Here is a 17126-nt window from a genome sequence, read left to right on the forward strand (position 1 = left end):
CAAAACATACAAAGAAGAAATCATACCAGTCCTTCTGAAATGCCTCCAGAAGTATGAAAAGGAGGGAATACACTCAAAGTCATTTTATGAAGCCAGAAACACCCTGATACCACAAACAGGCAAAGACAATACCAGAAAAGAGAATTATAGGCCAATATCACTGATTAGCTTGATGCCAAAATCCTCGCCAAAATAGTAGCAAATAGAATCCAACAACACATATAAAAGATTATACATCATAACCAAATGGGGTTCATCCCAGGGACACAGGGGTGGTTCAACATATGCACATAAATTAATGCAATACATCACATCAACAAGAGAATGGGCCAAAACCGCATGATCATCTCAATAGATGCAGGAAAAAACATCTGATAAAACTCAGCACCCATGTATGATAAAAATGCTTACCAAAGTGGGCATTGAGGAAACATATCTCAACATCATAAAAGCTATATATAACAAATCTACAGCTGGCATAGCACTCAACGGTGAGAAACTCAAAATCTTCCCACTAAAATATGGGACAAGTCAAGGTTGCACACTATCACCACTTCTACTGAACAAAGTATTCGAAGTGCTAACCACAACAATCAAAGTATAGCGAGGAGGAAAATGGATCCAAATTGGAAAGGAAGAGGTAAAAGTCTCACTATAAGCAGATTACATGTTACTATATATAGAAAGCCCTACAAGAGCCACACAAAAACTACTACAGCTGATCAAAGAATTCAACAAGGTAGCAGTTTACAAGATTCAGGTTCAGAAATCAGTGGCATTTCTTCACGCTACCGATTCAGATAATACTATAGAGCTACAGTCAACATGACAGCAATGTATTGGTACAAAAACAGACATATAGGCCAATGGAACAGAATACAGAGCCCAGAAATGAACAAACAAAATTTTGGTCAATTAATCTTTGACAGAGGAGGCAAGAGTATACAATGGAATAGAGACAGTCTCTTCAGCAAATGGTGTTGTGAATACTGGACAGCAGCATGTTAATCAATGAAGTTAGAATACTCCCTTACACCAGACACAAAAATAAACTCAGGATGGATCAAAGAATTAAACATAAGAAAAGATACAATAAACCTCCAAGAGGAAAATAAAGGCAAAACATTATTTGACATTCATCTAGAAACTTTTCTAGTAGAAGAAATGAATACATTAAGAAATAAATGAGACCTAATGAAACTTGCAAGCCTCTACACAGTAAAGAAACCAAAAGTAAAACAAAAAGACAGCCTTAGGAATGGGAAAAAAATTTTGCAAATGAAACTGACAAAGGCTTGATCTCCAGAATATATTAGCAGCTAATCCAACTGAATAAGAAAAAACAAACAACCCAATCTAAAATGGGCAGAAGACCTAAACAAGCAATTCTCCAAGGAAGACATACAGATGATCATCAGGCACATCAAAAAATGCTCAATATCACTGATTATCAGAGAAATACAAATCAAGAATATAATGAGATATCACCTCACAACATTGAGAATGGCCATCATTCAAAAATCCACAAATGACAAATGCTGGATAGGCTGTGAAGAATATGGAACCCTTCTACACTGCTGATTGGAATGCAGTTTGGAGCAGCCACTGTGGAAAACAGGATGGAGATCCCTCAAAAGCCTAGGAATAGACTTATCATATGACCCACGAAATCCACTCCTGGTCATAAATCCAGAAGGAACCATATTTCAGGATGACACCTGCACCCCAACATTCATAGCCAGCACTATTTAGAATAGCCAAGACATGGAAACAGCCTAAATGTTCATCGACAGATGACTGGATAAAAAAGAGGCAGTATATTTATACAATGGAATACTACTCAGCCATATAAACCAACAGCATAACATCATTTTCAGCGACAAGGATGTTCCTGGAGAATGTCATTCTAATTGAAGTAAGCCAGAAAAGAAAGAAAAATACCATATGAGATCGCTCATATGTGAAATTTAAGAACAAAATGAAATGAAATAGAACAAGCATAAATACAAAACAGAAATAGACTCACAGACATAGAATGCAAAGTTTTGGGAGACAAGGGTGCGGGGGTTGGGAAGAGATAGACTGGGATGCCAAAATTGTAGAATAGATAAGCAAGATTGTACTGTATAGCACACGGAAATATATAAAAGATCTTATGGCAGCTCACGGAGAAAAAGATGTGACAACAAATACATATATGTTCATTGTATTTGAAAAAGTTTGCTCTACATTGGAATTTGAATCAACTTTGTAAAATGATTGTAAATGAATAAAAAGTTAAACAAAGGAAAAACATGATCCTAAAGATTACAGGCATAAATATAAATTAGAGAGAAAAAGAGTATGCAAAACAGTAATTATACCAAAGATTTTTTTGTTTGTTTTCTTTTTAAGATAGGCAAAATCAAAAATCCTCTTGCCAGGTGCATCATGAAGAAAATAGAGTTGCTCCAAAGCAATAAAGTATGAAATGAAAGAAGAGAAAAAACAATCGTTACCTCAGATATAAAAAAGGGATCATTTTGTCAACAGTTTCATGCCAATAAACTGGACAAATTTGAAGATATAGACACATGTGTAGAAAGAGACAGAGATAAGGAGAAACAAATAATTTGAACAAACTGATTAGTAGAAGAAAGATAGAATCTGCATTTAAATAAATTCGTTAAATACAAGTGCAGATGAAAAACTCGTCTGGAGAACTGCACAAAAATACAAAGCAGAACATATACTCTTCAAACTACTCAAAAATATTGAAGATGAGGGATACTCCCAAATTAATTCTATGAATCTTTCATCACAGTAATAGCAAAGCCAACAAACAAAGTATGGGCAAAGAGATATTCAAGCCAATATCTTTGATTGGTATAGATGCAAAAATTCTACCAAACATTGTTAGCAATTTAAATCAAGCAATATATAAAATGAATCATAAACCATGATAAAATTGGTTTCACTGCAGTGTCACAAAGGAGGTTCAACATATACAAATCAATCAGTTTGATACAACATATTAAAAAAAGTAAAAGGAAAAACAAATTGGTCATCCCAATAAACCCATAAAAACATTTCACAAAATTCAACATTTAGTCATTAAAACAACAACAACAACAGTAACAGCAACAACAATAGAAACCACTTACAAAAGTAGGATACAGGAAACATATCTCAACATAACTAAAGTCATTTATTACAGACCCACAGACAACGTAATATGCAAAGGTGAAAAACTGGAAGCCAAATTAAGGAATAAGACTAGGATGCCCACTCTCACCATTTCTATTAAACATAGTATGGGAAGTCCTAGCAACAGCAATCGGAAAAGAAAAAAGTTATTCAAGTTTAGTTGAAAGAAGTAAAAGTGTTATTATTTCAGATGACATGATAATCTATATAGAGAACCCTAAAATTTCTCCACACATAAACAAGTAAAACTAATAAATACATTTAGCAATGTAGGATGATTCATGATTAATATACAAAAACTGTCACATTTCTTTACACTAACAATGAAATATTCCATAATTTAAAAAAATTCAAATGAAATCACATCAAAAAAAGAAAAATCTCTGAATAAACCAATATAATAAAATGTATAAGACAGTGATGAAAAATTTGAAGATAATGCAAAGAAATGGAAAGAAATTCCATGGTCTTAGTTTAGAGGAATTAATATTGTTAAAATATACATACAACAAAAGATGTCTAAAGATATAAAGTGATTCAGATAGAACTAGGTGATATTTTCCACAAAAATAAAAACAGTCGTAAGATTTGTATGGAACTGCAGAGGAACCAAAACTGCAAAAGAAACATTGAGGAAAAAGAGCAAAGTTGGAGGCATAACACTCCCAGATCTCAGAATATATAACAGAAATACAGTAATCAAAACAGCACAATACTGGAAAACAAACAAACATCTATATCACTGGAACAGAACACAGAGGCAGAAATAAAACAGCACACCTATGGTCAATTAAACTATGAAAAAGGAAACAAAAATATACAATGCCTAAAAGACAGTCTTCAGCAAGTGATGTTGAGAAAGCTAGAGAGCTACATGGAAATCAATGAAATTAGAACACTCCGTCACACTGTACAAAAATAAAGTCAAAACGTTTTAAAGATCTGAATCTAATACATGACACAATAAAACCCCTAGAAGCTAACATAGGCAAAACAAGACATAAATTGTGGAAAAATTTTCTTATGTCACTCTCCCAAGCTGAAAAATATGAAAGCTAAATAAACAAATAGGTCCTAATTGAACTTAAAAGCTTCTACACAGCAAAATAAACAAAATGAAAAGAAAAACTTCCAAATGGGAGTAAATATTTGGAAACAATGCAATCAACAAGAGGCTAATTTCTAAAATACACAAATCGTTCATACAACTCCTTTTCAAAAATTTACAAACAACTCAGCCAGAAAATTACCAGAAGACTATTCTCTAAAGAAGACACACAGATGACAAACAGGAACATAAAAACATGCTCACATTACTAATCATTATACAAGGGCAAGACAAAAATAAAATAATGTTTTATCTCACACTAATATAATGGCTGTCATCAAAATGTCTACAAATAATGAAGGCTGGGGAGGTTGTGGAGAAAAAGTTACTCTCCTACGCTGTTGGTGGGAATGAAATTTGCTGCAACCACTTTGGAAACAGTATGGAAGTTCATTTAATAAATAAAAATAAACCGATCGTAAGACCCAGCAATCCCACTCCTGGGCATATAAAAGATATAAAACCAGAAGACAAAGAATCCTAGTTTGAAACATAAGAAGTACTGTCTGACATTGGACTTAAATGGATTCTACAAATGTCTCCTCTGACAAGGGAAGCAGAAGCAAAAGTAAAGAAATATGATTGTATCACTCTAAACAGATTTACACTGCAGAAGCAATGATCAATAAAATGAAGTCAACCAACACAATGGGAGAATATATTTGCAATTGATATTTTCCAATCAAGTGTTAATATCCAAAATATATGGCAAACTCATACCCCACAACAACAACAAAAAAGACCATACATCCAATTTAAAAAAAATCCATAGGAACTGAATAGATAGATCTGACTCAATTTTCTGTAGAAAACATACAGTTGGCTAAATGTTGCGTGAAAATATGTTCAGAGTTATAAATTATTAGGCAAGTAATAAACCAAAAATGAGGCAAGACCTCACACTTGTCAGAAGGCTCTCATCAAAAAAAAAAAAAGTAATAGATGTTGGTGGAGTAAAAGGAACACCATGGACAGTGTTGATAGGAATGCAAATTATTTATTCCATTGTATATACACATCAAATTTTCTTCATCCACTTTTCTGTCAAGTGATGTTGGGTTTGTAGGCCCCTGTCTGAAGGCTCTAGAGAAGAAGCCCAAGGGCTGAACTGACAAATAATCTGTTAGGAGTGTCACATATCCAGGCTGGATAAGAAATCGCCTACTCAATGTATCCAGTATGGTTGGCTGGATAGCCAATGATGGGTAAGATCCTCAGAGGAGGACAACCTAAGATAGGCACTGCCGGCTGGATAAGAGATGGCCTATTTAATGAAGTTTCATGATGAAATTTAAAACAATCCTTGATCATTTAACATCCTGTGCTTACTGCAGGAGCATGGGGAAACAAATAGCTTAAGATTATTAAGATTGTTATAACTTAGATGATATGTGAGACATTATGCCTGTCCTACATAAAACCTTTCTCTAATAATCAATAAACAGAGAACTGCTTCGCTTCTCTCCACACAGTGTTTTTGTGTATATGATATCGTGCCACTGACATGGTTATTTAACTTTGGGAGTATCATAAAATGATGTTGCATTATACACAAGGCTCTTTCTGCACCTATTGAGTAGATTATGTAATTTTTATTTCTCATTGTATTAGTGTGGCATGTCACATTTATTGATTTGATAATTTTGAAGTATCTTTAAACCCAGGGAGAAATCGCTTTACTCATGGTGTATGATACTTTAAATGTGTTGTTGAATTCATTTTGCTTGTGTTTTGTTGAGAATGTTGGCACATAAGTTCATCAGGGATATTATTCTATAATTTGCATATAATGTCCTTTCTAGCTTCGTTTTGCAAATAAAGCTGGCATCATAATTCCAGTTTGGAATCTTTCACCCATTTAAATTCTTGGGAGATTTGGGGAAGAATTTGTGTAAATTTGTCTTCAAATGTAGGGCAGAATTCACCAGAAAAGTCATCTTATAAATAATTTCTGTTTTGGGAGGTTTGGAGTACTGATTTACTCATAGAAACTTTTGCTCTATAACTTTGTAATTTCTTCTTGATTCAGTATTGGAAGACATATGTTTCTGGGAAATTTCTTTTGTTCTAGGTCATTCAACTTTTTGGCTAGTGGTAATTTCTTATGATTCTATGTATCTCTGTAATATCAGTGGTAATATCTTCTCTTTTATTTCTAACTTTATTTGAGTTTATTTTCTTAGTGAAACTAAAGGTTTGTCCACTTTATGTTTAAAAGAAACAGACTTAACTTTTTTTTATCATTTCCATTGTTTCTCTTGTTATTTGCCTTACTCTGATTCATTCAATTTTATTCCTTATTCTTTCTTTTTTCTCATAGACTCTTGAGGTGTAAATTTAAGTAGTGTGAAGATTTATATTACTTTTATTATTAAATATTATTTAATTATTTATTTAATTATTTATTTATTTATTTATTTATTTCATTTACTTATTTACTTATTTACTTATGTGTTCATTTATTTACCATTGAAGAACTGCCATTTACAATGTGTCAATCTGTGTTGTATAGCACAGTGTCCCAGTTCATGCATATATTTGTGTTACTATTAAATGTTACTTCACGATATTTAACATACTGCCCTGTGTCATGTAAAAGAAATTATGATAAAATCAAATTTTATATATATTGGATAACATTTATAAACCTACAGCTCCCAAATATATCCTCTCCCAGCCCCTTTCCGCAGAAACCATTAGAATATTTAATAGATCTGCGAGTGTGTTTCAGTTTTGTACATGAAATCATAGTGCCCACATCAAACAATTTTTTTAAGGTTCCATATATGTCATGTCATGTGTTATTTTTCTTTCTCTTTCTGGCTTACTTCAATAAGAATGACACATTTTGGGGACACCCATTTTGCTGCACATGGCATTGTTTCATCATTTTTATGGCAGAGTATTATTCCATTGTGTAAACATGTCACAACTCCTGTATCCTGTTATCTGTTGATGGACAATTAGGTTGCTTCCATGTCGTGGGTGTTGTATATAGCACTAGTATGAATATTGGGGTGCAGGTGTCTCTTTGAATTAGGGTTCTCTTTGATATATACCCAGAAGTGAGATTGCTGGATTGTATGGTAAGTCTATTTTCAGTATTTTGAGGAATCCCCATCCTATTTTACACAATGATTTCATGAAAATATATTCTTACGAACAGTTTAGGATGGTTCCTTTTCTCCACAGCTTCCCCAGAATTGATTGTTTGTGGACTTTTGAATGATGGCTATTCTGACTATTGTGAGTTGATACTTCATTACAGTTTTGATTTGCATTTCTCTGATAATTAATGATAGTGAGGTTTTTTTTTTCATATATCTATTTGGCATTTGTATGTCTTTATTCGAGAATTGCTTATTTTAGGTTTCTGCCCATTTTCAGATTGGGTTTCTTCTTCTTTTTTTTTTTTTATTACATTGTATGAACTCTTTATATTTTTGAAATAAAGCCTTTGCCAGTTGCATCACTTCTTAATATTTTCTTACATCCTTTAGCTTGTCATTTTTCTTCGTTTATGGCTCCCTCTGCTGTGCAAAAGCTGCTAAGTTTAATTAGGTCCAATTTATTAATTTTGATCTTATATCCATTACCTGGGTAGGCTGTTCTAGGAGATCATTGCTGAGATTTATCTCAGAGTGTTTTTCCTATGTTTTCTTCTAGGAGATTTACTGTCTCTTCCCTTACACATAAGTGTTCAAACCATTTTGAGTTTATTCTTGTGTATGGAGTGAAGGAGTGCTCTAATTTCTTTGCTCTGTAGGCTGCTATCCAGTTTTCCAAACACCAGTTGGTGAAGAGATGGTCTTTTCTGTGTCATATTCTTGGCTAATTTTCAAAGATTATTTGAACATAGGTCTGTACATTTATTCCTAGGCTCTCTATTCTGTTCCATTGGTCCATATGCCTGTTTCTACTCCAATATCATGTCATTTTTATTGTTGTAGCTCTGCAATTGTGTTTGGAGACCAGGCTGTTTATACCTCCAGCCTCTTTCTTTTTCTTCAATATTGATTTGGAAATTATGAATCTTTTCTGATTGTATATAAATCTTAAGATCATTTGTTCCAGTCCTAAAAAGAAATGTTTTGCATAATTTGATAGGAACTCACATTAGTTCTGTGGATTGCCTTTGGCAGTATGGCCATTTTAACAATATTATCTCTTCCTTTATAAGAAAATTGGGTATCTTTTCAATACTTCAAAACTTTTTTTAATTTCCTCAATCAATGTTTTCTAGTTCTCCATGTATAAGTCATTCACCTCCTTGGTCAGATTTATTCCTAAGCATTTTATACTTTTGGGTGCAGTTGTAAAATTAGTTGTTTCCCTACTTTGTTTTCTTGTTGATTCACTGGTAGTGTAAAGAAAAACAATTGATTTTTGTACATTATTCTGGCTACCTTGCCCAGTTCCTTTATTAGCCTAAGTAATTTTTTGTGAGGCTTTTACAGTTTCCTATGTATAGTGTCATGTGTGCATACCGTGAAAATTTTACCTCTTCTTTTCCAGTCTGAATCCTTTTATTTCTTTTCTTGCCTGATCGTTGTGGCTAGGACTTCCAAGACTATATTGAATAGAAATTGTGAGAATGGGCAACCTTGTCTCAGATTTTTGTGGGAAGGGTTTCAGTTTTTCACCACTGAGTAGTTTGCTTGCTCTATGTTTGTCTTAAATTGCTTTCATTATGTTGAGATATGGTCCCTCTATGCCCACTGGGATAAGAATTTTTATTGCAAATAGGTGTTAAATTTTATCAAATGCTTTTTCTGCATCTACTGAGATGATCATGTAGTTTTTGTCCTCTCTTTTGTTGATATGGTGTATCAAAATTGATTGATTGATTTGCATATGTTAAACCATCCTTGTGTTCCTGGGATGAACCTAACTTAATCATGGTGTATGATGTTTTTTTACTTGCTGTTGGATTCTGTTTGTTAATTATTTCATAAGGACTTTTACATCTTAGTTTATCAATGATATTGGCCTATAATTTTCTCTCAGTGTAGTGTCTTTGGTTTTGGTATCAGGTTGATATTGGCCTTATGGTGTGAGATTGGGAGTACTCTCTCCATATCAAACTTTTGGAAGAGTTTGAGGAAGACTGGTATGGATTTTTCTTTGTATGATTGGTCAGATTCCCCAGGGAAGACATTTGGTACTGAATTTTTGTTTGCAGAGTTTTTTTTATTTTATTGATAATTCTATTCCATTTCTGGTGATCTGTCTGTTCAAATGGTCAATTTCTTCTTGATGCAATATTGGCGGGCTGAATGTTCCCAGAAACTTCTCCATTTCTTCTAGGTTATCCAGTTTGTTTCCATACAGTTGTTCATGGAAGTCCCTTATGAAATTTTGCAAATTTGTTGTACTGTTTGTAGATTCTCCATTTTCATTTCATATATTTCTTGTGTTCTCTGTCTTTTCTTGTTGGTGAGCCTGTCCAGAGTTTTGTCAATTGTGTGTACTATTTCAAAAATGAGTTTGATTGTTTTTTTCTCTTTTATAAACACTATATGAATTATTTTATCCTTGATCATTATTATTTCCGTCATTCTGCTGACTTTTGGTTTTGTTTGCTCTTCTGTTCATGATTATTTTACATACAATGTTAGATTATTTATTTGAAATTACTCTTCTACTTTGAGGAGGGCCTTGTCACTCTGAACTTCCCCCTTAAGCCGGCTTTAAGTGTATTCCATAGACTTTGTGTAGTGTTTGTCATTTTTCTCAAGATATTTTTTAATTTATTCTTTAACTTCATCACCCCCTTACTTGTTTTAGTATCATGTTGTTATAATCTACATGGTGTCATTTTTTTCTCCCTGGTTTTTCTTTGATTGATTTCTAGTTTCACGACATTATATTCAAAAAAGATGCTTGAAACAATTTTTATTTTCTTAAATTGTTGAGGGTTCTTCTGTGCCTGAGTACATAATCATTCCTTGAAATTGTTCCATGTGCACTGGGAAAGAAAGTATATTCTGTTTTGGGGAGATGTAGTGTTTTGAAAATTTCAACCAAGTCCAATTATTTTATTTTATCTTTTAGTATCTTTGTTCCCTTATTAATTTTCTGTCTGAAAGAGAAGTCCAGTGATGGTAGTGGGGTGTTATGGACTCCTACTATGATTTTGTTCCCATCAACTTCTCCCTTTTTATCAATTAGTGTTTGCTTTATGTATTTAGGTGCTCCAATATTGAGTGCATATACCTTAATGAGTATAAAGCCCTCATTTTGTATTGTTCCTTTAATCAATATATGATGTCCTTGTTAATCATTCTCTATGGCCTTTGTTATAAATATATTTTGTGTGAAACCTGTACTGCTAGTCCTGTCTTCTTGCCATGTCCATTTGCATTGAATATATTTTTCTGTCCTCTGACATTCAATTGATATGTGTTCCTCTCCCTAGGGTGGGTCTCTTCTATGATTCATAATGTAGGGTCTTGTTATATTATCCCTTCTCACAATATATATATTTTGATTGAAGCACTTATTCTATTAACATATGTGATAATTATTGATAGATGAGTGTTTATTTAAATTTTGAACTTCATTTTCCAGTTGATTTGGTATTTCCTTTTTGTTCATTTCTTTTTCTCTTTGTAGCTTGATAATTTTCTTTTATTACTTTGGTTTCTTTTTGGTTTTGTTAGTTCATTGTAAGCTTATGACTTATGGTTGCCATTTTTGTATGTATATGGACACATTACTATATCTTTTTATTATAACTGATAGTAATACAAACTCTAACCCATTCTACAGAGAACAGAAACAAGAAGAAAATACTCTGTAGTATACTGTTTCCCTCTCTGACCCTTAAATATTTTGATGTCCTGTTTTACAACATCATGTTTATTGTTGTAATTCATTGTAGTTATTGCCTTTCTAATTATGCCTTTCTCCTTTATATAGCGTCCTGCTTCTTTTGTATTTAGAGTAGATCTTTCATTATTTTCTTTCTGTTGCTGTGTTCTTTTAGTATTTGCTTGTGTGGAATTTATTTATCTCTCCTTCTATACCAAGGGATATCCTTGCTTGATAAGGTATTTTAAATTACAGCTTCCTTTCATTCAGGACTTTGAATATGTTTTGCCACTGCCTTCTGAATGCTGTATTTGTGTAGGAAACATGTTTCAAATTTTATCTATATAATTATATATATATGTAAATAATACCTAGAATTGAAGGTAACAAATAAGGTGAAAACTTTTACAATAAAACATAGAAAACTTTGATGAAGGAAATTAAAACTTATCCAAAGAAGTGGAAAGATCTCTTATGTAATGATGTGAAACAATAAGGTTAAAACAACCATACTACCCAAAGCAATGTAAATTTACTGTGATTCATATCAAAACACCCATGAGCATTTTCAATTAAATAGAAGAAATAATTTCAAAATTAAAATGTAACCACAATGATCATGAGTTGCCAATGTAATTTTAAAAAATTGTTGTCTAATAGTGTAAGGTTCTCTGACCTTAAACAGTACTACAAAGCTTTAGTAATTAATACAACATGATACTGGCTCAAAAATAGACACCAATGAATAGAAGAGAATAGAGTAAGCAGATATAATCCCTAACACCTATGATCAATTTACCCATGAAAAAGGAAGCAAGAGTATAAAATGATGAAAAGGCATTCTCCTCAATAAACAGTGCTGGAAAGGTTGATAATGTAAAAGATAGATTAGGATATCTCCTTATGTTGCATACAATCAATGAGCACAGAATATCTTTCTATTTATTTTGTTTGCTTTTTTTCCTAGCACCTGTTACTAATAGATTAATGATTAGCTCTTTTATTTCACTTATTAAACTTATTCCTCTTTTATCCTTTCTGATATAATTGTACACACAATTGTTTTCCTAATTTCTCTTTCTGATAATTTGTTGTTAGTATATAAAAGTGCAACTGATTTTTGTATATTGATTTTGTATTCTGCAAGTATAATACATTTGTTCATTATTTCTAACAGTCACCTGAGAAGTCTATGGAGTTTTCTATCTATGGGAAATTATGTCATCTGTAAAAGTTTTACTGTTTTTTATAAGTTGGATGCCTTTTATGTGATTTTCTTGACTAGTTGTTCTGTCTAGGACTTCCAGTAGTGTAATTTAGGACTTGTGAGAATGAGCTACTTTTTCTTATTACTGTTCCAAAGGAAAACGTCCCTGTATGTTAACATTGAGCTTGATGTTAGTCATGGTTTTTTTCATATATGGCTTTTATTATGTTTAGTTACATTCTAACTAAAGAGAATTTGTTAAGAATTTTTTCATATAAAACTTAAGTTCTGTCAATAATTTTCCTACATCTATTGAGATTATAATTTTTGTATTTTTTTAAGGGATGGTATCACATTTATTCATTAGTATATGTTAAATAATACTTATTAATCAGGACTGAAACCCAATTAACTATAGCTTATAATACTTATAATATGACAAGTATTCAGGTTGCTAATATTTATTTAGAATAGAATATACATATACTGAAGGAAAAAATTACATTGTAGCTTAAGTGTGCATTTATTTATTTAAAAATTTTATGTCTCATTTTGAATTTGGCTTATGTTTAATGGAATTTATTTCTAAATAAAGAATATAAATTTTGGTAGAACTGGATTTACTACAGTTTACTGATAGAGAACATTGCTATTATTTTAATTTAGAGCACAAAATACTTGCCTAAAATGCCATATTATACTAACAATTCCAACTGTTTCAGGACTGAGAATCAAATTGCTTCCTTAAATGTATTTAGCTGGTCTTTTCCACACCAAACTTCATTTACTGTTATTTGTTTGTTTGCCCCTTAAAGGAGGCACTGTGTATGGAACTGAGGATCTTGTGCATAAGTTTATTTATCATTTTGGAACACTTAACAGGAGCCACAAGAGTGTGGATTATAAAGATTACTAGAAAATTTATTCCTTGTGAGTACTGAAAAACCTCTGAATGAAAGAATGGCAAAAATAAACATTTATAAGTATACAAAAAGATTTTCTATTTTGTAAATTTAAACAAGAATATAAATTTCATTTGTTATACTTAGAATGCTGATTTACTATTTAAAAAAATTCCCCCTATGGGATTTTTTAAATTTCATTGATTATTTTAATCTAATTACATTTCATAAATATTTTCCTTTTATTTATAAAAATATCAAATAAACTGATATTTATTCTGCTCATTTTTTGAATATAGAGCTACTTAATGTAAAGCACACAGATAAATAATTACTTCCATAATGAAATCAAATTATGTTTCATTTTATTTACAAATGATAATGAAATAGTTATACTTTTTTGTACAGGTTTCACACAAATATCAATTTAAATTCCAAAACTTTAAAATTCGTTTATTTATTTAGTGCATTATTTCTGCTCTTTTCACCAATCTGGTATAAATTTGTGTACAAAAGGAAGGAGATTGGTTTTATTTCAGAGACCCCAAATTTAATTTATTTAAAAAGATGTTGTGGGAATAATATTTGCAGATCACACTGTAAAAATAAATATCCTATAAGTTTCATTTTAACTGGATGAATGAGAAGTAAACACTGGCTGAATATTACACTTGGGTTGCTAGGAGACCAGTCATTTTGTGATGTCACAGCTATTCAGGTTTACAACCACTGTGATGACCTAGCAGTTTATGTGTGCAGGCCTGCCAAAGCAGCATTTGAAACTGCAGTGCTCAAAAACATGCAGATTAGAAAAGGAGCTGTAGAAAAAGTTATTTCTGATGACACATGTTTCTTCATAAACTCAAGATGTGTCTCCTAAAGATGGACCAGCTGATTCACTAAACGTCAGTAGATCTCTATTGTGTGATCAAACATTCTCTGGGGACTTGGACTTGAGGTCTATGATTGAAGAAAATGCTTTTCAGACATTGTGTGAAAAATCCTTGAGAAAAAGACCATGTTACACTCATTGTGTCTCTGAACCAGCTGCAGATAATGATTTTCGTTCTCTGGCATTTCCAAGAAAACTCTGGAAAATGGTTGGGAGTGACCAATTTCAATCCATCTGGTGGGATGATAATGGAACTTCCATAGTGATCAATGAAGATGTCTTTAAGAAGGATGTTTTGGAAAGAAAGGCCCCTTTCAGAATATTTGAAACTGGAAGTATGAAAAGTTTATTTAGACTGCTTAACCTTTATGGGTTTAGTAAAGTGTGGCAGAATTTTCAAAGATCTGCTTGTCTAACTGACTTTCTGGCAGAAGCAAAGAAGTCTTTGTTTTAAGCAAGGTATTCAGAAATTTTAGTCACCACTTCATAACTTATATATAAAATTTTATTTTGTACATTAATCTATGGTAATATAAATGTAAAGTTAGATTTTGAAAACTGTATAAAACTACTAAGGCTAAAATACTTTATTTTTTCTAAAATATGAGGACAGTGCATTAAGCATTCAAGATTATGAGAAACTTTGCTAGCAAGTATGAATCTTATCCGAAATCTAAATAAAGGTATTAAAGCTGCTTTTAAAAAGGGGCATTCACCTTTACTGCAAATGCTAAGGTTTTAAAATTGATGACTATACTATTTAAATGTGTATTTTCCAAATAAGGAATTTCAAAAAATAGTCAGCAATGTTCATATTTTGATGATATTATATTAGTATAGTAAGTGTGATATCTGAGGTTTTATAGATTAGGCTTATTGTAGTCTTGTATTTTGGCTTAATGTAATACTAAAATATTTTTCTTTGTTTGTAGCTGCAGGTCTTTCATAATCCGAATTTTAAATGAGTCTGTCCCCAGCTTTTTGTTAGAATAAAAAGAAGAGTTGGGATTAAAAATGCTTATCTGGTATCTTCATTGGCTCAAGATTTCAACAAAAAGCCCTATAAAGCAGGGGGTAATGTGGATGACCATAATTCTGGTTTCCTGTCTGACACTAGAAGAGAAAGTGCATTTTTACCTTCTGCAAATTTAAACATGCCTCTAAAAAGAAAGCCCTCTACTAGCCACATAATTGGTGATACAAGAACAACGATGAGAGGTGATATTTCTCCTGCATTATCAATGTCAATTAGAACACCAAAACAAATTGCAGTGGATAAATGTGCTATTTTAAATCAGTTGAACACTTTACACGTGCACTCAGAAAGCAACTACACTGAAGCAAATGGCCATGTTGTGAATTTCATTACAACTACAACCTCTACTTCTCAGTACAGCACCTTATCTCCCATACAGAGCAATTATCTTGGACTGATGGTGGAGACTTCTACTTTTCCAAATAGATATCATGATATATCAGCAAATGAAGGTCCTTTTCCAAAACTTCAACGAGACAGCAACCCACGGTTTCCAGTGCCAGTGATAGCTGATACATCAGCTACGTCTCTTTCACGGCCAACTCATCAGCCAACTGCAGTATATGAACGTCATCCTGATTACAACTGATCTACCAGAGGACTACCAGACAATGCAGGATAACAAAGATTAAAATTGATTTTGGAAAATGTCAACAAATATCTGCAAATTTCTTATTTAAATAATAAACATACAAGTGTACCTATATTTTCCTTATTTTTTAAATACATTTAAGAGTAAAATGGGAGACAAAGTTAACATTAAATAAAAAGATATATTTGATTGATATGATCATTTGATGGACAATTATGGGAGTAAATGTGAATAATTTCTTGTAAGGAAGGAGAGAAAATGGAAGAATTTTGGAAAAGACTAAAATGTGTAGAGAGGAAAATGTACTAATTGGCTTCTGGTTCATCCTGGAAAGTACTAAAAGTTTTAAGTTAGATTAGGTTGGAACAGGAGATACATGCAGAAACCGGCCCAAGGATCATGGTCTCTATTTTGCCATCCCTGGAATCATAAAGGGCACATGATGTAGTCTCAGATGGCACATTCAATATGTGGTAGAATTTCAGAAGTAATTTTACTTATGGTCTTTTTTGTGCTGTTCTCAAAGCATTCCAATTGGTGCTTTCATTTCCTCCCCTCAAGAGTCTACAGTATACTATCTGGTAAATACTTTATGTTGCTTTTATGTTGCAGCCAAGTCAAGCTTACGTCCTCAGGGTGGCAATTAATGCCTTTCCAACTCTAAGCCCACAAACTCAACATAGTTTAGTCATTTATTTATACATCTGTCATCTTACTACCTTGGCATAACTTTATGTTTCAGTGTATCTGGAGATACATCCAGGCAAATGCTTGTTAATGATGTTAACTCCAAACACATCTTTTGCTCCAGCTCATCCTTGAACTTATGATGTCCCCATTTTACCTACTTAGACTTTCCCAGTCTTAGCACAGAAACCATCTCCTCTAGATATTTTCTGTCTATCCCCCTTTCCCCAGCACAGTAAGCACAGCACATGCCACAGGATGCATTTTAGTATTTAGTGAATGAAAAATACATATTGACTTTAAGCAATATCTACTTTCTGAAACAACAAAACTCATGGTTTTCAAACTATTTCGTTATGATCTTTACTCTTCACCACAAACTAGCTCATTTCATAGTCCAAGTAATAGTCTCTCAAGACAGTATGTGGAGGTAGGTACAGGAGAGAAAGTATTATTTTCTTCTTAATTCATGCCTCCAGAAACCTGAAGCATTCCATTCTCATTTGCTGGATATTTTGCTGTCTCTTCCTCACACACCCAACCAAAAATAACTGATTCTCATCCCCATATCAATAACTATATTGTCTTCTAATTAATTTACTTCTTTGAATCAGTGTTTGTCCAGAAGGGACATTGCCATCACAAACATTTAAAGTATGTTTATACACACCACATAAATTGTGCCCCTTCTAACTTTCACAAA

At 32.4% G+C, this 17126-nt stretch overlaps 1 pseudogene; it reads left to right on the forward strand.

Moving 5' to 3' along the window:
• Nucleotides 1–13856: 13856 nt before the first annotated feature.
• On the forward strand, nt 13857–15733 carry LOC135320333 (heat shock transcription factor, Y-linked-like; annotated as a pseudogene).
• The last annotated feature ends 1393 nt before the right edge of the window (nt 15734–17126 follow it).

Source organism: Camelus dromedarius, chromosome Y (assembly GCF_036321535.1).
Source record: "Camelus dromedarius isolate mCamDro1 chromosome Y, mCamDro1.pat, whole genome shotgun sequence".
NCBI classification, from domain to species: Eukaryota; Metazoa; Chordata; class Mammalia; order Artiodactyla; family Camelidae; genus Camelus; species Camelus dromedarius.